A 27,816-nucleotide genomic window follows, 5' to 3' on the forward strand; every position below is an offset into this window, starting at 1 on the left:
TCTGCCGATTGGCATCCGATTGGCGCTCTCAGCCAATGACCATGTATGTAAAAAAACTCACAGCGTGTACTATTCTTTACCAATTGGCTGTGCAGTGTGTGTGTGTGTCTATATATATATATATATATATATATATATATATATATATATTATAAGTATGGCTGTGCAAAATTACCAATCATCTGGCATTTAAAACAAAACTTATGTATTTCACCCATTTATTTATTTGTTTGTCTAAAATTTTTCTTTGAATTTTTTCATAAACAAGCATCAATCTAGTATCTTGTAATGCTTACCTACTTAGACGGCCTGAATAATCTTAACTTGATATTTGACTTCAATATGTATGGTAGTGTTTTTTTTGCAGCAAATATTTTGCAACAAATAAGACTGTATGATAGTGTGTGCATATCATCTTGCACAAGGTGCTAGGTAAGCCCTGTTAATAACAGGTTCCTTTTAAAAAACAAAAAACAAACAGCCAACCAACTTTGATATGTAAATGAGAAATGTGTTGAGTTTCTATAACTCTGAAATTAGGACATCTGTATAACATGAAATTTGTTAGGGAATGCAATCTATGATATGCAAAGTCTGTTTTATATTCTGTTCAGACAATGAAAGAAGGTATTAAATAGGCTGAAGCTTTCTATAAGCAAAAATATTTGTTTTTGACAGACAGGAAATTGCTAGGTTTTATTGATATTGTTGTTTCAGTTGAGGATATCTCCCTCAGTCCTTTATGAATACACAGGTGCAGGAGGGGAGGAGCAATTTTCCCAGTAGGGAAACTGGGGGCATTGAAAACATAAGCATCTAAGATTTTTCCCTTATATCCCTCAAGAAAACTGACTCTAAGGCCGCGTACACACGGGCGGACTGTTCGCCCAACTTTGTCCGCTGAACAGTGTTTGGGCGGACAGTCCGCTCGTGTGTGGGCTTTCAGCGGACAGTTTCAGCGGACAGTTTGACGGACAAGGTTTTTCGGAATTTCCGAAAAACTGTCCGCTGAAACCTTGTTTCAGCGAACAGTCCGCTCGTGTGTAGGCTTGTTCGTCAAACAAAGTTGCGCGCATGCTCAGAAAGGATTTTCACGCCGAAAGTTATAATGCAGTGTATAGGACGTCGTATTTTTCGTCCCGTCGTACGTGCCGTTCACGTCATCGCGCACGGTTTCAGCAAACTGTTCGTCCGTCGTGTGTGGCCATGTCCGTCCATGCTAATTTTGAGCGGACTGTTTGCCGAAACTGTTTGACGGACAAAGTTGGGCGAACAGTCCCCGCGTGTGTACGCGGCCTTAGAGGAAACAATATAAAAATAATTCCAGCAGTGGCCATAATCTACCTTATTCATAGCTGTTAAACTGAACAAAACACAGCATATATCTTAAATTAGATTTTGCCAGGTTGTGAGTGATTCCCCCCCAAGAGAAAATACACACAGAGCTTGATAACTTCATCTGAAAGATATAAGGCTATGGAGGTTTACATGCAACTTTCATAATCATGGTTTAATTAAGAAAAGAGAAATTGGGATGCCTTATGATATGAACACATGTTGTATATATATTATGTTCATATTGAAACTAATCAAACTTTGGAATCTAGTTAATGTACAGTTGAGATCACGGTTTTATAAATGAGCTTCAAATAACATCCATCCCATCTCGACCTACATTATGCTAAGAAAATTTAAATCGTAACCACTTAAGCCCCGGACCATTTGGCTGGCCAAAGACCAGAGTGTTTTTTGCGATTCGGCACTGCGTTGATTTATCTGACAATTGAGTGGTCGTGCGATCTGGCTCCCAAACAAAATTGATGTCCCTTTTCCCCACAAATAGAGCTTTCTTTTGGTGGTATTTGATTACTTCTGCGGTTTTTATTTTTTGCGTTATAAACAAAAAAAGAGCATACATTTTGAAAAAAACGCAATATTTTTAACTTTTTGCTATAATTAATATCCCCAAAAAATATATAAAAAAACATTTTTTTTACTTAGTGTAAGGCCATATGTATTCTTCTACATATTTTAGGTAAAAAAAAAGCGTTTATTGGTTTGCGCAAAAGTTATAGTGTCTACAAAAGAGAGGATAGCTTTATGGCATTTTTATCAATATTTTTTTTTATTAGTAATGTCGGCGATCAGTGATTAGTTTATCATGACTGCGACATTATGGTGGACAGATTGGACACTTTTGGCACGATTTTGGGACCATTCACATTTATACAGCGATCAGTGCAATTAAAAATGCACTGATTACTGTGTAAATGTGACTAGCAGTGAAGGGGTTAACCAGGAGGGGGTGCTGCAGGAGTTAAGTGTGTCCTAGGGAGTGATTCTAACTGTGGGGGTACTGATCACCGCTCCCGATCACAGGGAGCTGTGAATAGTGTCAGTGTCACAAGGCAGAATGGGGAAATGCTTGTTTACATCAGCATTTCCCCGTTCTTCCTCTCTGTGAGACGATCGCGGGTATCTCTGCGGACATCGCACACGCAACCACACAGCTGTAAATTTAAAGGGACGTACCTGCACATCCAAAAAAGTTGCAAACATGTCATTCCCTCTGGACCTACTAGCTAGTGGTTGTTTAACTCTGGGAGGCCGTCATATGAAGTCCTCCCAGAATACCGCTCTCGTGCGCCCCCTGGGGCGCGCACTCGAGCGCATCACGGATCACAGTAAACGGGCGCTCATCGTGGCCGTTTACCGCGTGATCGCTCCGTCAAATGACGGAGTGATCACTTGTAAACAAACCGGCGTCATGTTATGACGCCGGTTCCTCCCTCCCCCTCTCTGTACCGATCGGTACAGCGGAGGGGGAAGAGATCAGTGTCAGCAGCGCTGTGGGCTGCATCTGCAGTGCCCACATCGCTGCTCACCGAAAATTAACCCCATCATACTCTGCTGCAATACTCTGCTGCAATACTCTGCTGCAATACTCTGCAATACCCTGCTGCAATACTCTGCAATACCCTGCTGCAATACTCTGCAATACCCTGCAACAACACTCTGCAATACCCTGCAACACTCTGCAATGCTCTGCAACACCCGCCAATACCCTGCAACACTCTACAATGCTCTGCAACACCCGCCAATACCCTGCAACACTCTGCAATGCTCTGCAACACCCTGCAACACTCTGCAATGCTCTGCAACACCCGCCAATACCCTGCAACACTCTGCAATGCTCTGCAACACCCGCCAATACCCTGCAACACTCTGCAATGCTCTGCAACACCCACCAATACCCTGCAACACTCTGCAATGCTCTGCAACACCCGCCAATACCCTGCAACACTCTGCAATGCTCTGCAACACCCACCAATACCCTGCAACACTCTGCAATGCTCTGTAACACCCGCCAATACCCTGCAACACTCTGCAATGCTCTGCAACACCCACCAATACCCTGCAATGCTCTGCAACGCCATACTCAGCAACACCATACTCTGAGATATCCAGTCATACTCGGAGATACCCAGTCATACTCGGAGATACCCAGCCATACCCAGCCATAGTCGGTGATACCCTGCAATACCCAGCCATAGACACCCCCCCTCCCACCGCCCTCTGGTGCTTCTACTGACTCGCCAATACAATCAAAGCCAGAATCTTTTTTTTTTTCAGGCTTCCCAGCTTAGAGGTGAGATGCAGGGTCTTATTGACCCCATATCTCACTGTAAAGAGGACCTGTCATGCCATATTTCTATTACAAGGGATGTTTACATTCCTTGTAATAGGAATAAAAGTGATCAAAAAATTTATTTTTGGGGAAAAAAATGTCAAACTAAAATAAATAAAGTAAAATGAACAATACATTTTTTTTTTAAAGCGCCCCTGTCCCCATGTGCTCGCATGCAGAAGCGAACACATTCGTAAGTCCCGCCCACATATGAAAATGGTGTTCAAACCACACATGTGAGGTATCGCTGCGAAAGTTAGAGTGAGAGCAATAATTCTAGCCCTAGACCTCCTCTGTAACTCAAAAAATATAACCAGTAAAAAAAATGTAAATCATCGCCTATGGGGATTTTTAAGTAGCGACGTTTGGCGCCATTCCACGAGCGTGTGCAATTTTGAAGAGTGACATGTTAGGCATCTATTTACTCAGCATAACTTCATCTTTCACATTATGCAAAAATTGGGCTAACTTTACTGTGTTTTTTTTTTTAAGCACAAAACTGTTTTTTTTCCAAAAAAAAGCATTCGAAAAATTGCTGCGCCAATACCGTGCGAGATAAAAAGTTGCAACGACCACCATTGCATTCTCCAGGGTGTTTGCTAAAAAAAAACATATATAATGTTTTGGGATTTTATGTAATTTTCTAGCAAATAAATGATGATTTTTACATGTAGGAGAGAAATGTCAGAATTTTCCTGGGTGCTCCAGAACGCCTGATGGCGCTCCCTGCATGTTGGGCCTCTGTATGTGGCCACACTGTGTAAAAGTCTCACACATGTGGTATCGCCGTACTCGGGAGTAATAGCAGAATGTGTTTTGGGGTGTAATTTGTGGTATGCATATGCTGTGTGTGAGAAATAAACTGATTATATGACAATTTTGTGAAAAAAAAAAAGTAAAAAAAATCTTGATTTTGCAAAGAATTGTGGGAAAAAATGACAACTTAAAAAAACTCATCATGCCTTTTACTAAATACCTTGGAATGTCTTCTTTCCAAAAAGGGGTCATTTGGGGGGTATTTGTACTTTTCTGGCATGTTAGGGTCTCAGGAATTCAAATAGGCCGTCAGTACTTCAGGTGTGATCAATTTTCAGATATTGGCACCGTAGCTTGTGGACTCTATAACTTTCACAAAGACCAAATAATATTCACCAATTTGTACTTATTTTTACCAAAGATATGCAATAGTATAAATTTTGGCCAAAATTTATGAAGAAAAAATTACTAATCTGCTAAATTTTATAACAGAAACAAAGAAAAATTCATTTTTTTTACAGAATTTTCTGTATTTTTTCTTTTATAGTGCAAAAAATAAAAAACCCAGCGGTGATTAAATATCACCAAAAGAAAGCTCTATTTGTGTGAAAAAAAGGACAAAAATTTCATATAGGTCCAGTGTTGCATGACTGAGTAATTGTCATTCAAAATGTGAGAGCACCGAAAGCTGAAAATTGGTCTGGTTATTAAGGGTGTTTAAGTGCCCAGTGGTCAAGTGGTTAACTTGGCAGTGTAGGCTCAGAGATGATGTGCTAAATCATGCCCTGCAGTATGATCCAATTCATAAACTACAAAATTTCTGATTAAAATAACCTAGGTATAGCCAAAAACACAGATTGCAGCTATACCTAAAAGTTGGTTTTGTTTTAAGAATTTGAAAACAATTAGAGAAACTTAGCAGTAATGATCAGCAAGCCAAGCAAGGTTCAGTTTGCCGGACGTTTTGCTGAACAATTGAAAAACTCCTCAAACCCTGAACCTAATGCCTAAACCCTTTTAAACTCTATGGAAGACAAATCTGGGTAGCCATGTACTGCCTTGGGATACATGTACCAATAGACAAAAGTACAAAAAAAAAAACATTCAGCAGGGAGGAGATCTTCTAAATCACTGAAAAGGTAATGCCTAAACAATTAATTTACTGTAAATAACATGTTTGGGATAGACCATAAACCTGTAAAAGTGATAGATAGGGTCCAGCATGGATTTTTGGGACCCCTTTGGAAAAAAAAACAAAGAAAGTGCATTGGCCCCCCCAAAAAATCTCTACAAGTTCCCTATCCTTAAGAATGATCTGATGTGAACTCCAGGCAAAAAAAAAAGAATGAGCCATCCTAAAATCAATACTAGACCCTTATCCAAGCATGTATCCTGGCTGGCCAGAAAAGGAAAGGGGGCAGCAAGCATGCATCTCTCCTTCTGAGCTATACAAGGCCACATGGCCTCAACATGGGAAGGGTGCCTTAATGGGGGATCAGGAGAGGCACCTTTGCTGCAATGTTGATGGTCCTCATAGCCACATCCCTAGTCTGGGGGGGGACTTATCAGAATCTGAAAGCCTACTTTAGAATGAGGATCCAAAATATCCAGCCCCACTACATAAGTGTTACTCAAAAACCACTGGATGCTATTCTGTACTCCTACTTCTGGACCTTTTGGCTGTCTTTGATACAGTTAACCACCCCCTCCTCCTCAAAAAACTTTACTCCTTCGGTTTCCATGACTGTGCTCTTCACTGGCTCTCATCCTACTGTACCTATGTCACTGCACCTTCAGTGTAACTTGCAATTCTACTTTCTCCTCTCCTCTTCCTTTCTCCATGGGAGTCCCCCAAGGTTCTGTTCTTGGACCTCTCCTATTTTCAATCTACACCTCCTCCCTGGGTCAGCTGATAGCCTCCCATGGCTTTCAATATAATTTCTACACTGACGACACCCAAATCTATCTCTCCACCCCTCAGCTCACTCCTTTATTTAAAACTGCTTGCGGCTGTAATGTATTGTTGGATCCCGGTAATATTGATAAAAATCATTGAAAAAAATGGCGTGGGTCCCCCCCAGTCCATTACCAGGCCCTATGGGTCTGGTATTGATATTAAGGGGAACCCTGCACCAATTTAAAAACGTTTTAAATACTATACGGCCTGCCCTATATACTCTGCAGAAAAACTGGGCCTTAGGTGTTGGTGGTACCAGAACACTGTAACCCCTCACAGTTACCCTTGTTGGGTGCAGGAACGGGCCCTGCTGTGAAATATAATATCAAAAATTATAATTACATGCCCTGTTAAACAGGGGCAGAAAAATTGGGCCTTGCGTGGTGATGGTGGTGCCCTAAACCCAAATATATTGTTGGAAGCTGGCATCATCAAGATTGAGGAGGAATAGGGATAGTCAGCATAGGCAGTCAACAAGGAATACAAGATCCAAAGCAAATTCAATCAGTTACATAAGCATCTGGTGCTTGAAAGCTGCTGATCCAAGACTGATTCATTTTTATGAATGTGAGCCTATCAAAGGAGTCTGTGGACGGGCACACTTTGATCCATTGCAACTCCTCCAGCAGCACTGAATGTGCATTCAGAAAGCACATTGGATGCAGGACAGGTCAGTAGCTTGATGGCATATTGAGCAAGTTCTGGCCAGTGGTCCATCCTCAAGACCCAGTAACCCAGTGGATGGAAAGGTCTATCTAGATATTGCTGCACCATATAATGTAGATGCTGCTGATTTTTACTTGAACCGAGCAGACCCTGGTGCTAAGGACTGAAAAATTGTTTAAAGGCATCGGTCAGCCGGCCACCTTCTCCACCGCTCTTCTTCTCTTCTTTCTTCAAGGTCTCCTGAAGATGTTTCATCCTCTTCTCCCTCTGCGAAGACAGGATGAGTTCTGCAACTTTACTCTTGTGACATGGATCAAGAAGTGTTGCCAGTCAGTAATGATCCCTCTCCTTGATATCACAAATCCTAGGGTCCTTTCGCAGGCTTTGCAGAATCAGGAAGGCCATGCAGTGTAAGTCTGTAGAGGCAATTTATTCTGAGTCCTCTGGGTCCCTAAGGATCATATTATCCATAACTACCTCCTCCCAGCCACGTACAACTCCTTGGCTTTCTGGGGACTTAAAACCATCTCTTGAAGACTGCTGCTGATTACACATGTGCATTCCATTTTGTTCTGAATCGAAATTCGGACAAATTTTCATTATACGTACATTCAGATGCATCCGAATTACAATGCTAACGAAGTCAACCGAATTCGGACGAAATTCGAATCAAATTGGAAAAATTAAATTTTGGCCCCAAAGTCGGGTCACAAAATGTCAAGCACTTTTCTACAGCAGAGAATTACATTTTGCGACCCGACTTTGGGGCCACATATCTCGGGGTCACTTATAGCTAGAAACACCAAATTTGGTATGCAAACACAATAGAACTAGCACTACAACATCTACAAATATGGGGTGTATAGCACCAAGTGACCCCAAGATACATGGCCCTAAATTTGGGTCGCAAAATATTTTTGAATCCGGGTTGAAATAGTTTGGAATGCGGTTGAAAAATTTTCGAATTTGGTTGAAATATTTTCGAATGCGACCGATTTTTTGAATTCGGTAGAAAACTAAACGAAATCCGAAAATGAATTTAACGAATTTAACAAATATAACTAAATGAAATTAATTAATTAACGAATTAAATAAAACTAAACTAAACTATTTTTTTCCTTTTGCACATGTCTACGTGCTGATTGTTATATTCCACATCCATGCTTACACAATCTTCCTCCTCCTCCTCTTCTTCCCTTGTGTTTGGCAGGCCCACAGCTCCCAAAGGGAGGGTGGCGTGCTGACGTCATCGCTGTCTAGGACGGGTGTGTGCCAGCCAGCCGGCATTTCTTTACGAGCTTTTAATATTTCTACAAATGTAAGTGCAATATTTTTGCTTATAAAATAAACTGTGTTTTATGGACTTACACTATGGTGAGTTTTCCTTTTTCATTGTGATCGTGATTGCTGCTTACTGGTCTGCCCTTTGAGTTTGGAACGTTTGGCTTGTTCTCATTTTAACCACAGCTGATTCCTGCCATGGATGTCTGGAGGTTGATTTGACGCCACAGATTTAATACTACAGGCCCTGTATCCCTTACCCTCTGGTAAGCGCATATGTTGTGTGGTGAAGGTTCACAAGCACTGGTGTTTCTGTTTGCACAGAAAAATTTGATTAAGTCAACATTTTCACTTCATTCACTGGACTTTTGATATAATTACTTTATTTATTTTATTTTAGGATTTATTATTGTTATCACATATTTATCACATATTACACATTTATTTAATCACATGTTAATTCATGAGTATGATTTTATATTTATTATGGTGATTTTTTGGTGTAAATTTTTGTCATTTATTATTACATTATTCTAGCTTAAGTTTATGTGCAGCAGCTATATTCTTTGTTTTGGTTATGGTGTTTGTAGCTATCTTACAAATTTGAGCTGCAGCTATATTTTTAATGATCTATTTATTTAGTTTTTAGTGCAGTACCTAACACTTTATATATATATATATATATATATATTGTGATATTGGGGTGTTTAGCTCAAGTGGTTAGATGCATTTTTAGTCCACATCAGGCAGGCGTTTATAGTTAAGGGCCTGGTAGCCCACATTTATTATAGGAAAAAACAAAATATTAGTCCATCCAGAAATCCCACGCAGGGGTCCAAGTTTAATTTAAATACACAAAATCCAAATGAAAATGCTAGCCCACCTGGCTACTCTTCAGCAGTAGTGCTGCTATAGGTACTTGCCCCTCCAACGAACTGCTTGGACGCACACAGCTTCAAACCCTTCAACACACAGCTTTGGGCTCCTTGGACGCACACAGCTTCAAGCCCTTCAACACACAGTTTTGGGCTCCTTGGACGCACACAGCTTCAAGCCCTTCAACACACAGCTTTGGGCTCCTTGGACGCACACAGCTTCAAGCCCTTCAACACACAGCTTTGAGCGCCTTGGACATGCACAGCTTCAAGCAGCAGCAAGCTGCTCACACACCACCATCCTCCACACTCTACTCCCAACAGCCCTTCGTTATATGGGCTGTGTGCAGCTGGGCACACACCCTGCTCGTTATCATCAAGACCCGGACACAGGGTTGGAGATCCCTTTTTCCTCCAATTTCATAGGGACAGAGCCTCGCTCTGTCACATATCCCCCCCCCTTTGTTTCGATCCGGAGGGAGAAACACCAGCACCCATCATGATGGTTGGGACACCTCTGTGCTGGCTGTCAGCCACGTAGGCCCAACCTTTTTTCCGGGTGCGCTTCCAGGAACATTCCCCCCTGGATCTTAACAGGTTCCTATATTGTCCTATACTCAGCCTTCCTCTTCTTTTGGGGTCCCTGGGCTTATTCACTTTTCTTGGGGGAACTCTGCCTTCCTTGAGCCCTCCTTTCAACTTACAAATACCCATTTTACCCTTCACCATCTGTATTTCAGGTTCAAAACAGTTTCTCTTGTTACCCACGGCAACCAAATCATTGTTTGCAGAACGAACTCTTAACAGATCACAGCTTTCCATATCATCAGTGCTTTCCAACTCAGTGTTTGTTAGAAGAAGACCCGTTGTACAAAACTCCCGGGGTACCTGTTCTAACAAACTACCCTGACCCAAGTATAAACTATTTTTTCCAGGTGTACACATTACATTGTTACGGCAACCAACATTAACACTTTCTCCCACAGTGTCTCCGGGCACCTTAACTTGTACCTCTGGGCCAGTGACAGAAAGCATCTCTGCTACTGCTGAGTCTATTCTGGGCCGTTCCTTCTCATGAGGCCTAGCGGGTAAGGCAGTATCTGCGCCCTCTACTGACCACTGTTCAGCCTCACCTCGGACCACACCAGAAGAGATGTTTCTAGTCACTGCATCAGGCGGAGAGACCTCTGATATCTCAAGCAGTTCTCTCGCGTGCCTTCCATACCAATCAATAACTAGAAGTACGCTCACAGAGAATCTGGAGATCCTGTGCCAAATGTTTAACCATTGGTCCCACCAATTCCACTGTTGGTCAAGGTTTCCCAGCACTGCCTGTACCACCTGGCTCCACCCATTGGTGCTACGCAGCACCAGCTGGTCCAACTGCGGTGGAGATACCCAAGTATACAGTAAGTTCATCTTTACCAACTCTAGCATTTCCAGTAAGGTTTCTGTCATCTCTAAACATCCCATGTCTAAACACCAGAACTTTCTAGGGTCTTCTACCCTGTCCAAGACATGGAGGGGCTCAGCGACTGCAGGTTGAGAGGGTGAGACATTTGAAGAGACCTCATCCTTCTTTGAGGTACCCATCATCACAGCTTGTTTCTCCCCTGGAGAGCTGTCAGACACATGTCTCACACTTATCCCTTCTGCACCAGTGTTGGTGAGCCTCTGCAGGTCATTACAAGTCACACTATCACTTTGATACTCAATATCATTTAGCTGTGGGGCTGTGGACAACACATCTGCGATGCCAGTGCCCTGAACTGTTTCTGCAGACTGGAGGGCAGCAACCTTTGCAGGGACCAAGACGTCCTCAACCCCCGGCGGCTCTGCGATCCCCCTGTCTGGCATAGCAGTTGTGTCCCCACCCTTGTTACTTAAGCTAGCCTTACCCAGCATGGCTAGCAATTGTTTGGCCCAGCTGTCCCAGTCCATTGTGGTTCCACCATGGGCGTTCCACAGCGTTGCATCACCTGCTGTAGAAAGCCCCACAGAAACCTGGGATTCATTAGCTTTAACTGCACATTCCTCACTTCTATATACATCATTTTGTGACACCATACTTTTATCAACGTTGCATTGGGGTGATGCTTCATCACCTAAAGCTTGGTGCAGCACACCATTTTGAACACCTTTTTCTGGTGGCACTACAGACACATTCAGCTTTGTACACTCAACTTTTGCAGGCTGAATTAACCCCTTGCCCACTGGGCTACACGTAGGGTTGTGGGGCTGCGCCCACACTCTCTCACTGTGTGGCTCAGTCATAACATTACAGGAAACACATTTTTCAGCATCATAATCACCAATCACATCACATTGGCCAACACTATTGTCAGCATGACCATCAATATTCTCATTATGTGTAGACATAACTACTGCTTTTGTGGGTTGTCTATGAGCCACCATAACCTCTGAGCAACTCTTCACAGCACCCGCTCTCTGTAAAGGGGCACTTTTGCCTATTTGGGCAGCTCCATAGCTGACCTGGGAAACTCTCTGCTCCAACACTGCAAGCTCCTTGGAAGTTTCCCTGGGCAACTCTGCAGCAGCTGTCACTAGGGAACATGGTACCAGCACTGTTTGGTCACCCCTAGCTCAATTTTCCCAGCCATCTGCTGGATCATAGCAGGCACATGCAGAGTCCCCATGTCCCTTTCAGTCTTTAGTCCTGTGTCTAGTTGGGCTTTACGCTGCGCCTCCCCACTGCTCTGGGTAGCACACTGCAGCAAGTCTATGTCCATTTGTACTGCGGATCTCCCCACTGGACATACTCCCACTTCACTGGGTTCAGCATCATAAACTGAAACAGTCTTACCAGTTCCTGCAGCTGATGTCATAGCCTTCACCTGAGTGCGTTGTCTCACTGGTGTGGTGTCTCCATAGGCTGACTCCCCCATGTGGCCATGGAGCAAAACTGCAGCCTTTCTGGACCCACTGATGCCCCCTGTAGGTAACACAAGATCCTTGTTGCTAGGGGTAACTGCAGACTTGCGCTCCAAAGCTGGTTGGCTATACCTCATGCAGGATTCAGGCTGATGTACTCTCCTTTCTGGACTGACCCCTTTGCCTAAGCGGCCATGACAGAAAACCTTACGTTTCTCTGGATTTCCAAATCCTAGGTCTTCCAGCGACACTTCTCCCATCCTGGAGCATTGCTGGCGGCCCATGATACGATGGAACTCTCCTCTAAGAAGGATTTCCTCTTTAAACTTGCGGTAGTCATCCTGGTCCCCATCCATCAAATAGTAAACCGACCGGAACTCTATCTGCAATAAGGTTTGCAGAAGTTTTGGCCACCGGTCCCTAGGCCATTTTCTCTTTACAGCAACTTTTTCAAATCTTACAAGGAAGTCTCCCACCTCCTCTGTAGGCAGCATGGGTTGCACATAGTCAGAGGCCAAGATCTCAGCCCCTTGCAGTGCACCCCACTCTTTGCGATTCCGCTTGAACCATTCATTCACTGTCTCACAAATCACTGGCCCCTTTTGACTGGCCCTACAAGGTGGAGACATCTTCTCAGGCCATGCTGAGCTCACGTCCTCTTTAACTTGATTAAACATGAACTTCTTGCTTTTTAAATGCCTCATCCTTGCAATCACATGCACACAGCAGCTTGTAACAGTTCTCAGCAGAGGAAGGAAAAAAAAAATATGATGTTTGATTCTTCCTTCACAGGTACACAACCTGCATGCAACACAGTCCATCAAATAAACGTATACGCAATGCTGTTCGCCTGGCTGCCACACACAGCTAGCAGTAGTTCCTGATGCGACTCACCATGGAGCAAGGACCCGGATTCCACCGTCTACATGCCCGCATTCTCCACCACTTGTGATATTGGGGTGTTTAGCTCAAGTAGTTAGATGCATTTTTAGTCCACATCAGGCAGGCGTTTATAGTTAAGGGCCTGGTAGCCCACGTTTATTATAGGAAAAAACAAAATATTAGTCCATCCAGAAATCCCACGCAGGGGTCCAAGCTTAATTTAAATACACAAAATCCAAATGAAAATGCTAGCCCACCTGGCTACTCTTCAGCAGTAGTGCTGCTATAGGTACTTGCCCCTCCAACGAACTGCTTGGACGCACACAGCTTCAGACCCTTCAACACACAGCTTTGGGCTCCTTGGACGCACACAGCTTCAAGCCCTTCAACACACAGCTTTGGGCTCCTTGGACGCACACAGCTTCAAGCCCTTCAACACACAGCTTTGAACGCCTTGGACATGCACAGCTTCAAGCAGCAGCAAGCTGCTCACACACCACCATCCTCCACACTCTACTCCCAACAGCCCTTCGTTATATGGGCTGTGTGCAGCTGGGCACACACCCTGCTCGTTATCATCAAGACCCGGACACAGGGACACAGGGTTGGAGATCCCTTTTTCCTCCAATTTCATAGGGACAGAGCCTCGCTCTGTCACAATATATATATCACTGCCTGCGCTGACTGAATATAGAGTATACACTAAATATATAGTCTATGCTAAATGCAGTGCGCTGCATATACATATGCTGAATATGCAGTCTAAGCTAAATGCAGAGTATATATATATATATATATATATATATATTAGAGTATACTAGACTGTCCACGCCACCAATACTACACGTGGCCACTACGTAAGCAGCCTTATATAGTGTGGGGCATGGAGTCCACTGAGTGACCAATTATTGCTCTCTCAGCAGAGTGTGCTGTGATTGGCCAAAACATGCAGGTCAGGTGCATGCTTTGGCCAATACAGCAATCTCGCAGTACATTATGGGGCATTCTGCGGTGCTCAAATTTCCTGCAAACACCCCATAATGTTCGTTGTTTGGCGAACAGGCAAACACCCGATGTTCAATTCGAACTTACGCTTGACTCGAACTTCAAGCTCATCCCTTGTCAAGAGCTAAGACACATCCATCCACCCATCCCTGCATGCCCGGATGCTAGGTGTTATCCTGGACTGTGAATGCTCCTTTTGCCCCCACATCAATCACTTTCAAAAGCTTGCTGCCCCAACTTCCGCAACATCTCCAGAATACGTCCCTTCCCAACCAATGAAATCACAAAGCTCCTGATTCACTCCCTGGTTATCTCTCGCCTCGACTACTGCAAATCCCTCCTCCTTGTCATACCTTTAAATAGGTTATTCCGCCTTCAGTTCATCATAAATGCTGCTGCCAGACTGATCCACCTTACAAACCACTCAGCGTCTGCTACCCCTCTCTACCAATCCCTCCACCACTGGCTGCCACTCACCCAACAAATTACATTTAAAATACTAACAATAACTTACAAAGCCATCCACAACTCTGCCCCCAGCTACATCACTAATCTAGTCTCAAAATACCAACCAAATTGTCCTCTTTGTTCCTACTAAGACCTCCTGCGCTCTATCTTCCTGTCTCCTCCTCTCATACTCATCTCCAGGACTTCTCTCGAGCCTCTCCCATCCTTTGGAATTCCCTACCCCAATCTGTCCGACGATCTTCAACTCTATCCACTTTTGCGTGATCCCTGAAAAAAATTTTGCTTCAGAAAAGCCTATCCTGCCTCCAGCTAACAACTGTACTTTTCTTCATCAGCTCATCTCCCACAGTTATTACCTTTTGTATTACTTGAATCTCCCTCTTAGATTGTAAGCTCTAACAAGCAGAGCCCTGTGATTCCTCCTGTATTAAATTGTATTATAACAGCACTGCCTGACCTAATGTTGTAAAGTGCTGTTGGCGCTATAAAAATTCTGTATAATATTAACCACTTGACCACTGGGCACTTAAACACCCTTAATAACCAGACCAATTTTCAGCTTTCGGTGCTCTCACATTTTGAATGACAATTACTCAGTCATGCAACACTGTACCCATATGACATTTTTGTCCTTTTTTTCACACAAATGGAGCTTTCTTTTGGTGGTATTTAATCACCGCTGGGTTTTTTATTTTCTGTGCTATAAAAGAAAAAAGACCGAAAATTCTGTAAAAAAAAAAGAATTTTTCTTCGTTTCTGTTATAAAATTTTGCAGATTGGTAATTTTTCTTCATAACTTTTGGCCAAAATTTATACTACTACATATCTTTGGTAAAAATAATTCAAATCGTTGTATATTATTGGTCTTTGTGAAAGTTATAGCGTCCACAAGCTATGGTGCCAATATCTGAAAATTGATCACACCTGAAGTACTGACGGCCTATCTAATTTCTTCAGACCCTAACAAGCCAGGACAATACAAATACCCCACAAATGGCCCCTTTTTGGAAAGGGGACATTCAACGGTATTTAGAAAGAGGCATGGTGAGTTTTTTGAAGTTGTCATTTTTTCCCACAATTCTTTGCAAAATCAAGATTTTTTTTCCTTTTTTTTTTTTCACAAAATTGTCATATTATCAGTTCATTTCTCACACACAGCATATGCATACCACAAATTACACCCCAAAACACGTTCTGCTATTACTCCCGAGTATGGCGATGCCACATGTGTGAGACTTTTACACAGCATGGCCACATACAACGGCCCAACATTCAGGGAACGCCATCAGGCATTCTGGAGCACCCAGGCCAATTCTCACATTTCTCTCCTACATGTAAAAATAATTTTTTTTGCTCGAAAATTACATAGAACCCCAAAACATTATATATGTTTTTTTAGCAAAGACCCTAGAGAATACATTGGTGGTCGTTGCAACTTTTTTTATCTCGCACGGTATTTGCGCAGCAATTTTTCGAACGCGTTTTTTTTGAAAAAAAAAACTGTTTTGTGCTTAAAAAAAACAAACAGTAAAGTTAGCCCAATTTTTGCATAATGTGAAAGATGAAGTTACGCAGAGTAAATAGATACCTAACATGTCACTCTTCAAAATTGCACACGCTCGTGGAATGGCGCCAAACGTCGCTACTTAAAAATCCACATAGATGACACTTTAAATTTTTTAAACGTTTACATGTTTTGACTTACACAGTAGGTCTAGGGCTAGAATTATTGCTCTCACTCTAACGTTCGCAGCGATACCTCACATGTGTGGTTTGAACACCGTTTTCATATGTGGGCGGGACTTACGTATGCGTTCACTTCTGCATGCGAGCACATGGGGACAGGGGTGCTTTAAATTTAATTTTTTTTGGTTCATTTTACTTTATTTATTTTAGTTTGACTTTTTTTTCCCCCAAAAGTAAATTTTTTGATCACTTTGTAAACATCCCTTGTAATAGGAATATGGCATGACAGGTCCTCTTTACAGTGAGATATGGGGTCGATAAGACCCCGCATCTCACCTCTAGGCTGGGAAGCCTGAAATTAAAAAAAAAAAAGATTCTGGCTTTGATCGTATTGGCGAGTCGGTAGAAGCACCGGAGGGCAGCGGGGGGGGGGGACGTCTATGGCTGGGTATTGCAGGGTATCTCCGAGTATGGCCGGGTATCTCCAAGTATGGCTGGGTATGGCAATTTATGGCAGAGTATTAGCAGGGTATTGCAGAGTATTGGCAGGGTATTGCAGAGTATTGGCAGGTTATTGCAGAGTATTGGTGGGTATTGCAGAGTATTGGCTGGTATTGCAGAGTATTGGTGGGTATTGCAGAGTATTGGCAGAGTATTGCAGAGTATTGGCAGAGTATTGCAGAGTATTGGCGGGTATTGCAGAGTATTGGCTGGTATTGTAGAGTATTGGCTGGTATTGCAGAGTATTGGTGGGTATTGCAGAGTATTGGCTGGGATTGCAGAGTATTGGTGGGTATTGCAGAGTATTGAGCAGAATTTTGGGAGGACGTCATATGACGGCCTCTCAGAGTTAAGAAATCACCCTGTAGCCATCATTCAGCTATGGGGCGGTTGTTAAGTGGTTAATATAAAAAAAAAAGTTATACCGTTACTCAAAAATAGTAAAATAAATAAATAAAGGCACACGTCATTCAAAATGTACCACAATGTAAATTCAACCTCAATCACCTCATCAAGTGGTTTAGATACATCACAAATCATGATGAACAATACTATGATGACCCACCCACACACACGTGTGGACTTGCACTGTTGACCCTCTCCTGCTATATGGTCATTGACATCACCTACTTTAACCCTGGTTTCTTTAAAATGTGAAACAAGCCAACAGGCAGTAAGTTGTAATAGCGCCACTAAATAAATTACTTACAGGTAAAGCAATAAAAAGTTAAATAAAAATATTTGGCAGGCAAGCTGTCCTATTCTGAGCATTTCATTCACCCATTTGGTAAACAGCTTGGGCTTTGAACAGCTCTGATTCATGTAAATTCATGGGTTAGCAAAGAATATGATTTATAAGTTGTTTTTTTTGGACTAAAAAGATAATTAGAAAATTAGAAAGATACTTCAAATTTTTAGTTCCTCCCTTTATCCATAAGTTCAAATTTCAAAAGAAAAATAATATTATAAAATAAATATAAAACATTAATTTTGTTTTAATCTCTGAACAATTGTATTAACACAATTGTATTAGGGGGGGGGGGGGGGTTTATATGTCAAAAGTTATGTAAGGGTGGTAGAGAGTCACAACATTGTGTATGGGACTAGGGGGAGGTGGAATCAGTATGGGTAGAACTTCAAAGAGGGGAGGGGAGTGGGAAATAATAGTGGGGGTATGCTATAGGCCACCCAACATGAAGGAGGAGGATGAGCTGTAATTACTATCTCAGTTAGAAATGTCAGGGAAACAGGGAAATGTAATCATAATCGGGAACTTCAATTATCCCGATATCGACTGGGCAGAGGGAACAGCTCACTCACTAAAGGCCTGTCATTTTATTAATGTTTTACAGGACAACTTCATGTCCCAAATGGTGGATTCACCAACTAGAAAGAATCCCCTGTTAGATCTATTAATTAGGAATGATCCAAGTCTGATATCAAATGTGGAGATACGCGACAGCTTGGGATCTAGCGATCATAGGATGATTGTGTTTACCATAAATCACAGGAAAAGGAGGCATATGGTGGCACAAAGACACTACATTTGAAACAAGCACATTTTCCTGAACTACGGTCATTGCTACATGACATTAATTGGGCCCAAATTCGGGAGTCTTTAAACACAAAAAAGAAATAAGAATGCTTTAGGAGCATATTAAATAAGGGTATCAAGCAGTGCATTCCAATGGGAAATAAATATAGAAGAGCAAAAATTTAACCTGAGTAGTTAAACCATAATGTGAGTAGCCTCATCAAGGAGAAAAGTATGGCCTTTAAAAAATATAAAGGGAATGGGTCAACACCAGCATTCCTGCACTACAAGGAATGCAACAAGAAATGTAAAATTGCAATCAAGGTGGCTAAAAAAGAGTATGAGAGACACATAGCAGAAGAAAGTAAAAATAACCCTAAAAAGTTTTTTAGAAATATTAACAGTAAAAAGACAAAAATGGAGCACATTGCACACTTAAAAGATGAGGATGGGAGGATGGTTACAGATGATACAAAGAAGGCAACTGTATTAAATGCGTGCTTCTTCTAGAAAAATAAGGGTTTACCGACAGCAACTGTAGACATACCCGCGTGACTAATAGAGGCTGATATCATAGATAGACTTGGTAAGCTCAACACAAATAAAGCACTGAGGGCCAGATGGCTTACACCCAAATTTTCTCAGAGAACGCAGTCAAGTTATAGCCAGACCATTGTTCCTGATCTTTGTGGACAGCATAATGACATGATTTGTACCAGCTGATTGGAGAAAAGCCAATGTGGTAGCAATATTCAAAAAAGGATAGAGACATATTCCTGGGAATTATAAGCCAGTCAGCTTAACATCAGTAGTGGGTTAATTATTTTTAGGGGATGATTAGGGACTACATCCAAAGTTTTACTGAGGAGAAGAATATAATTAGTAGTAATCAGCATGGGTTTATGAGGGGAAATTCCTGCCAGACCAATCTGCTAACATTCTACGAGGAAGTGAGCAGCCATCTAGATATGGTGAGGGCTGTGGATATGGTATATCTGGACTTTGCAAAAGCATTTGATACAGTCCTCCATAAACGCTTAATTTACAAGCTAAGGTCTGCAGGCTTAGACCATAGGGTTTGTGTTTGGGTAAAAAACTGGTTACAGGGACGGGTAAATGATAAATAACATTTACTCAGACTGGTCTGGAGTAGTGAGTGGGGTACCCCAAGGTTCTGTCTTGGGACCAATTCTATTCAACATATTCATAAATTACATAGAGGATGGGATAAATAGTTCAGTCTCAGTTTTTGAGGATGACTCAAAGTTAAGCAGCGTAATAAACTCTCATCAGGACATGGAAATTTTGCACAATGACCTGAATAAAATAAAGGAGTGGGCAGACAAATGGCAAATGAGGTTTAATGTGGAGAAATGTAAAGTAATGCACTTGGGGTCAAAAAACATAAATGTAAAATATTCACTAGGTGGAGTGCAGCTGGGGGAGTCAAGGAAGGAGAAGGATCTAAGGGTACTACTAGATGACAGCTTGTGCCAAGCTGCAGCTGCCAAAGCCGGCAGAATACTAGCATGCATAAAAAAGGGGATATACTCTAGGGAAAAAACCCTTAAGGCTGCCACTTTATAAAACTCTGGTTAGGCCTCATCTGTAGCTTTTGGTCCAGTTCTGGTCACCAGTCCTCCGAAGGGATGTGCCGGAGCTGGAGAGAGTCCAAAGAAGGGCAAAAAAACGAATAAGGGGACTGGATGACCTCTATTACGGGGAATGACTGCAAACACAAAATGCATTCTCGCTGGAGAAAAGACGCTTGAGAGGAGATATGATAACAATCTACAGATATCTCAATGGGGATGCCAGCATATGAAATAAGATATTCAACCATAGAGAGTGTAAAAGGACACGGGGCAGCACAATGAGACTGGAGAAGAAGTGGTTTAACTTTAGACTGCTTAGGGGGTTCTTCACTGTTAGGGCAATAAGGATATGGAATTCTCTCCCACAACTGGTGGTGGCTGCAGTGAGTATGGATATCTTTAAAAGACCTTCAAATGTACATCTTAAAGGACACAGCATACAAGTATATGAAAAAGTATTATAGACACTGATACACATGCACCCACTCAGGTTGAACTGGATGGACTATTGTCTTTTTTTTTTATATCAATGAATGAATTGTCGGCTCCCAATACAGAGAACACTTATTGAGTGTTCTCTGTATTACGGAGCCAACAATTCATATAGCCACAAGTGATTTTAAAAGACTTTTATTCCTGCAGAAATTACACTTTGTGCAGGGACAGTTCTAAGCACGGGAAACATGCGCCCCTTCACAGGCATACTATAGACACCCCCCAGGTACGAAATGTAAAGGAATATTACACTTTTATTGTTTCACTTTAATCAATATTAAAATCACTGCTCCTGAAAAAACTGCCTTTTTTAAAACTTTTTTTTGCATTGATCCATGTCCCCTGGGGCAGGACCCAGGTCCCCAAACACTTTTTAGGACAGTGACTTGCATATTAGCCTTTAAAATTAGCACTTTAGATTTTGAACGTTCGAGTCCCATAGACTTTAATAGGGTTCTAAAGTTCACACGAAGTTTAGGTCAGTTCGCAGGTTCTGGTGCGAACCGAACAGGGGGGTGTTCGGCTCATCCTTAATGTTGTGGATGGAAATAGCTCACATCAGCATCCTTAGCACTATTTTATTTGCGCTAAAAAATGAAAGTCTTGCAGAAATAAACAACAAATCAAAAAAAAAAAGGGGGGGGGAAGGGAAGTTAGATGTCTCTGGTTCTGGAAAGCCACAACATAAAGGGCATAGCATTCATTTATGACTCTCCTGTCCGAGGAGGGCTAACCCCTCCTCAGACAGGATAAACTGTTTCCAGGCACTCCAAGTCAAGGAGTATTTATCCCGTTGATGTTGCTCCACCGCTAGCAAATTCCATTCACCCCCTTTTGCCAGTGTCACTAAGCAATCGTTTTTCTGATCGCTGCATTAGTGTCACTGGTGCCGCTAGGTAGCTAGTTATTTTTTATGTTCACCACCAGGTTTTTATGGCATTAGGTACCCCCATATACTACCTAATAAAGATTTGAACCCCCTGATTGCCCCTAGAGTTAACCCTTTCACTAGCAATCACCGTATAAGTGCCACTGGTGATGCTGGTTAGCCAGTCAGTTATTTAGGTTCCCCGTCAGGTTTTTATATAGCGTCGGGGACCCCCATATACTACCTAATAAAGTTTTAACCCCCTGATTGCCCCTAGTTAACCCTTTCACCAGTGATCACCGTATAAGTGTTACGGGTGACTCTGGTTAGTTAGTTTGCTTTTTATAGCATTAGGGCACCCACCATTTATTACCCAATAAAGGTTTAACCCCCTGATCACCCAGCGGTTTAGGGTTCCAAAAAACGCATTGTTAGCGGGATCAGCCCAGATACCTGCTAGCACCTGCATTTTGCCCCTCTGCCCAGTCCACCCAAGTGCAGTATCGATCGATCACTGTCACTTACAAAACACTAAACACATAACTGCAGCGTTCGCAGAGTCAGGCCTGATCCCTGCGATCGCTAACAGGTTTTTTTGGTAGCGTTTTATATTTAAATCCTGAAGGCGGTGCTTGGTTTTCGGGGTCCCGTACGCAGCTAGGCTCCCAAAAAGTCCACCACATGTGGTATCCCTGTACTCGGAAGAAGCAGCAGAATTTATTTTGGGGTGTAATTTCACTTATGCTCATAGCATGTGTAAGCAATATATCATTTAGTGACAACTTTGTGCAAAAAAAAAAAAAAAAATTGTAATATTCCTGCAACTTGTGGCAAAATATAAAATATTTTATGGACTCAACATGCCTCTCAGTAAATAGCTTGGGGTGTCTACTTTCCAAAATGGGGTCATATGGGGGGGTTTTGTGCTATTTTGCATTTTATGGCCTTCGAAACTGTGATAGGTAGTGAGGAGTGAAATCAAAAATTTGCACCCTGAGAAATCCTGAAGGCAGTGATTGGTTTTCGGGGTCCGGTACGCGGCTAGACTCATAAAAATTCCCACATATGTGGTATCTCCGTACTCGGGAGAAGCAGCAGAATATATTTTGGGGTGCAATTCTACATATAATTATGGCATGTGTGAGCAATATATCATTTAGTGACAACTTTTTGTAAACTTTTTTTTTTTTGTGTCATTATTCAATCACTTGGGACAAAAAAAAAATATTCAATGGGCTCAACATGCCCCTCAGCAATTTCCTTGGGGTGTCTACTTTCCAAAATTGGGTCATTTGGGGGGGGGGCTTTGTACTGCCCTGCCATTTTAGCACCTCAAGAAATGAGATAGGCAGTCATAAATTAAAAGCTGTGGAAATTCCAGAAAATGTACTCTAGTTTGTAGACGCTATAACTTTTGCGCAAACCAATAAATATACGCTTATTGACATTTTTTTTTACTAAAGACATGTGGCTGAATACATTTTGGCCTAAATGTATGACTAAAATTTAGTTAATTCGATTTTTCTTACAACAAAAATTAGAAAATATAATTTTTTTTAATTTTCAGTCTTTTTCCTTTTATATCGTAAAAAATAAATATCGCAGAGGCAATCAAATACCATCAAAAGAAAGCTCTATTTGTGGGAAGAAAGGGACGCAAATTTCGTTTGGGTACAACATTGCATGACCGCGCAATTACCAGTTAAAGCAGTGCAGTGCGAAATTGTAAAAAGACCTCTGGTCCTTAGGCTGACAATTGGTCCGGGGCTGAAGTGGTTAATCATAGTGGCCCGATTGTTCAATTTTGACATATCTATTGAGCTAGACAAGCTCTTGTGACCTGCACCCAGAGCAGTGGATTTCCACAGAGGCTGTTTTAGGAGCTTGGGTGGTTCAGTTTTTTGGGGTGAATTTTCCATGGGGTGTTTCTTGTGTCATAGATGTTTTTAAATGTCCTTTGATCTTTACTTGAATTCATTAAAATTATACTTAACTTATCATAATTTTGTGCATTTTCTCTGCATATACTGTGAGCGCAGTGTGAACGGTGGAATCGGATCGCATGGGTGTCCGGGCAAATTCAAGTGCGGACCAAGAAAAGGGTCCTGCTCCATTTTAGTGTGAGTGTGATGCGATTTTTCCAAAGTGCATTTTTCCTAAGCTTGCGGTGGCTTGCTTTGAGGTGACTTATGTCTGCTTTCTTCTTTGGGCTTTTATGTGTACTGCACTGCGTTGCAGTGTATTTCTGCGAGTTTACATGCATCTGTGCTCATTTGTAGTGCAGAAAAATGCATAGGATAACGTAACCTCTTTTTGACCTTCTGTGCAGTAGGAATGCAGTCAAAAATGCATCAAACTACATCCAACTGCATCTGGTGTAAATGGAACCTGAAACTGCAGCTGTAAATTTAAATTTGATTGGTTACCTTGCAACCAACCCCATTGTCTGAAATTGTCTTATCCTTGAGTTTTATCAGTAAGCCCCCGTACACATGGTCGGAGATTCCGACAACCAAATCCGTCTGAGTTATTCCGACGGATTAATTCCGGAAGAGGTCCGGAAGTGATGTTGCATACACACGGTCGGACTCAGTTGTCGGAAAATCCGATTGTACATAACGTGATGACGCTATTTCGTTAGGACGGGACTACGTTCAGGCTAGTAGCCAATAGCTTTGGTCTAGGAATTTGATCTGAGCATGCGTGGCACTTTGTCCGTCGCAATAGGCTACACATGATCGGAGTATGCCCGATCGGAGCATTTTGTCAGAAAATTTTACCGGCAAGTTGGAAAAGTTGGTCCATAGGATATTCCGACGGAAACAGTCCGATGCAGACCACACACAGTCGGAATATCCGACAAAACGGTCCGATAGGAAACATTCCGTCAGAATCTCCGACCGTGTGTACAAGGGCTAAGATATACAAAAGAAAACAAGTAAGCAGAACTTGAATGAAGGATGCAGAGGGTTACGTGTTTTGTGTAGTTATAATTAACATATCTATAATATGTGTAAAAGAGTAGGACATTTGTCTCATAATAATTCATATTGGAAAGAAAAATAATATACTACACATATAATTAAATACCTGTATAGAGTAAGATATTGAATGAAAAACTTTATTTCATACATAAGTACATAATTCATAAATAATCCAAAAAATGTATAGCATCTGATACATATAGTAAAATCCAAAATTTAATAGCACCTGGAATATAATCAAATACATAATGCATGAACAGAATCCACAAGGACGTGGTAGGATACAGTATATGATTTGAACACGACATCTATTAGCTCAGTGCGTTTCTTGACTTGATGTCACTCATCAGGAGAAAGCATGTACATGTGAAAGATATCTCTGTAATGATATATTGTGCATTTCTAGTTGGTCTAATATAGTCACAAATGTGAAAAATATAAAAAGAAATAGGGGTAAAACACCCTATATAATACTTCGGAACCTTTTTCGGTTCCTATTCGGAACCTAAGGATCTCCTGCGGACAGAGATACTGCCTTTGGGATAAGGATTGTTACGCTTGTTACCCCTGCAGGGGTGAGGCACTCTGGTGAGTGCATAATTAAGAGGGGGTAGTGAACGAATGGAGGGGAGCACTGAAGAGTCACCTTTTTTACTTTTCTCCTAGTTGCATGGACTTTCACTGACCAAATGTGTTGCTAACAATATATATATATATATATATATATATATATATATATATATATATATATATATATATATATATATATATATATATACTTTTTTCTCTGGATACTGCAATATTTTGTATATATTTATTTATTTATTATTCACTGCCATATTTTGAACACTTATTTAAATACTTTCTGGACACTGCAGTATTTTGGATATATATATTTTTTTTGTTATATTTCGGACACTTATCTATTTATTTATTTAATTTATATTTATCACTCATGAATTAATCATTTTTTGGGGTGTCACTGAGGTTTTTTGCGCTCACATATTTATCATTCACCCCTTTGACACTGTAATATATTCTTGTGGTTATTCTTATTTTTTTAGATTTTTTAGTGTTGTACTCTGGACATTTATCATTTTGTTGTATTTTTTGCACTGATTTTTGTGTGGATACACTTATTTTTACATAGTTACATTCCTATGCACATTGCACTTTATATTGAGTACTGTGTTTACCCTTCACTTTTATTATTCATTTATTTATTTATTTTATAGTGGTGTTTGATTATAAACACATTCAATGGTGCTTGGTTAGTGCACCCATCTTATAGCCGAACAGCGCCATTTTCCCCCTTTTAGAATACTTTTTTGGTTGGCTTCACTCAGGTGTAGTTATTTTAGGGGAGGCTGCAGTTCATTATCCTAAGTGCGGATATCTGTGATTACATATTTAATTATACAGTATCTCACAAAAGTGAGTATACCCCTCACATTTTTGTAAATATTTTATTAAATCTTTTAATGTGACAACACTGAAGAAATTACTTGTCTACAATGTAAAGTAGTGAGTGTACAGCTTGTATAACAGTGTAAATTTGCTATCCCCTCAAAATGACTAAACACACAGCGACTAATGTCTAAACCACTGACAACAAAATTGAGTACACCCCTAAGTGAAAATGTCCAAATTGGGCCCAATTAGCCAGTTTCCCTCCCTGGTGTCATGTGACTTGTTAGCCCTGAAACTGAGCTGCAGCATGGTGGCCAAAACAAAACAGTGGTTTAACAGGACAGGTTCCACTCAGAACAGGCCTCACCATGGTTGACCAAAGATGTTGATTGCACATACTAAGCATCATATCCAGTGGTTGTCTTTGGGAAATAGACATATGAGTGTTGTCAGCATTGCTACAGAAGTTAAAGGGGTGGGGGTCAGGCTGTCAGTGCTCAGACCATATGCCACACACTGCATCAAATTGGTCTGCAAGAAAGCTCACAGTTTGCTGAAGAAAAGCACACGAAGTACATGGATTACTGGAAACATGTCCTGTGGTCTGATGAGACCAAGATAAATTTATTTGGTTCAGATGGTGTTAAGCATGTGTACTGGCAACCAGATGAGGAGTACAAAGACAAGTGTGTCTTGCCTACAGTCAAGCATGGTGGTGGGAGTGTCATGGTCTGAGGCTGCATGAGTGCTGCCAGCACTGGGGAGCTACAATTCATTGAGGGAACCATGAATGCCAACATGTACTGTGACACACTGAAGCAGAACATGATCCCCTCCCTTTGGAGACTGTGTCGCAGTGCAGTATTCCAACATGATAACAACCCCAAACACACCTCCAAGACGACCACTGCCTTGCTAAAGAAGCTGAGGATAAAGGTGATGGACTGGCCAAGTACGTCTCCAGACCTAAATCCTAATGAGCATCTGTGGGGCATGCTCAAACAGAAGGGGGAGGATCGCAAGGTCTCTAACATCCACCGGCTCCATGATGCCATCAAGCAGGAGTGGAAGAGGACTCCAGTGGCAACCTGTGAAGCTCTGGTGAACTCCAAACCCTAGAGGTTTAAGGCAGTGTTGGAAAATAATGGTGGCCACACAAAATATTGACACTTTGGGCACAATTTGGGCATTTTCACTTAGAGGTGTACTCACTTTATTTGCCAGCGGTTTAGACATTAATGGCTGTGTGTTGAGTTATATTGAGGGGACAGCAAATGATATATAATTTCTACACTTACTACTTTACATTGTAACCAAGTGTGACTTCTTCAGTGTTGTCACATGAAAATATATAACATATTTAGAAAAATGTGTGGGGTATACTCACTTTTGTGAGATAATTTTATCTGATCTTTTATGTTAATTATAACTCCACACAACACTTGACCCTCTGCATACTTCCTTGTCCTCTTTTTTATATTTTAATTGGGATGTAGGTTGATGACAACATCATCTCCTCATATAAAGTTCCATAGACCCCTCTTTTTATCAGTAAGAGCTTATTCAAGTTCCAAACATTTTTACAGATCAACACAGATCTATATTTGAGCACATTTTGAAATGGTGTTGAATCTATTTGTAATAAAAAAAAATAATACATATAAATAAATATATAATGTAACGGTGTATAATATATTATGGGTTCAGGCATGGATGAAGTGAATCAGCTTTGTATTACAAGCAAGCATGTGGTCCACAAACCTAATTACAAATCTACCGCTGGCTTGTTTTCCAACAGAAAATGTACTGTAGAAAATGCTTATTTGTTAGACAGATTTCTACATCATTAGTTGCACATTTACTTGCCATCTCTTCCCTGCTGAAACTCATTTCAGAAGTGTTGTACAGTTAAAGCAAGTGTTAGAAACAATGCAAGTTCAAACAAAATGTTTATTATACAAAATTGTAGAGGAATAAGAAAATGACATGTAGATCAACCTCAATTTCTGTAATTCATTTTAGATAGGTGGATTTTCCTATGATCTTCTTCCTCTTTTGTAAGAATATAATGTTAAAAGGTACAATTTTGTATTTTTTTTTCTTTGCTGTAGTTATCGTAATTGCAATTATTGTGGTAACTGTCACATTTTTGCATAGATTGATAGAGGGAGGGAATTACTTCCCCTGCCAGCAGGTTTCCAGCCAGGATACTGACATGCAGCCTCACCGCTGTACACAAATCTCTAGTCTCCAGCCTCGTCTATACTTCTCCA

This window comes from Lithobates pipiens, unplaced genomic scaffold, assembly GCF_037356315.1.
Source record: "Lithobates pipiens isolate NorthernLeopardFrog02 unplaced genomic scaffold, aLitPip1_a1.2 Scaffold_13, whole genome shotgun sequence".
Classification (NCBI taxonomy): Eukaryota; Metazoa; Chordata; class Amphibia; order Anura; family Ranidae; genus Lithobates; species Lithobates pipiens.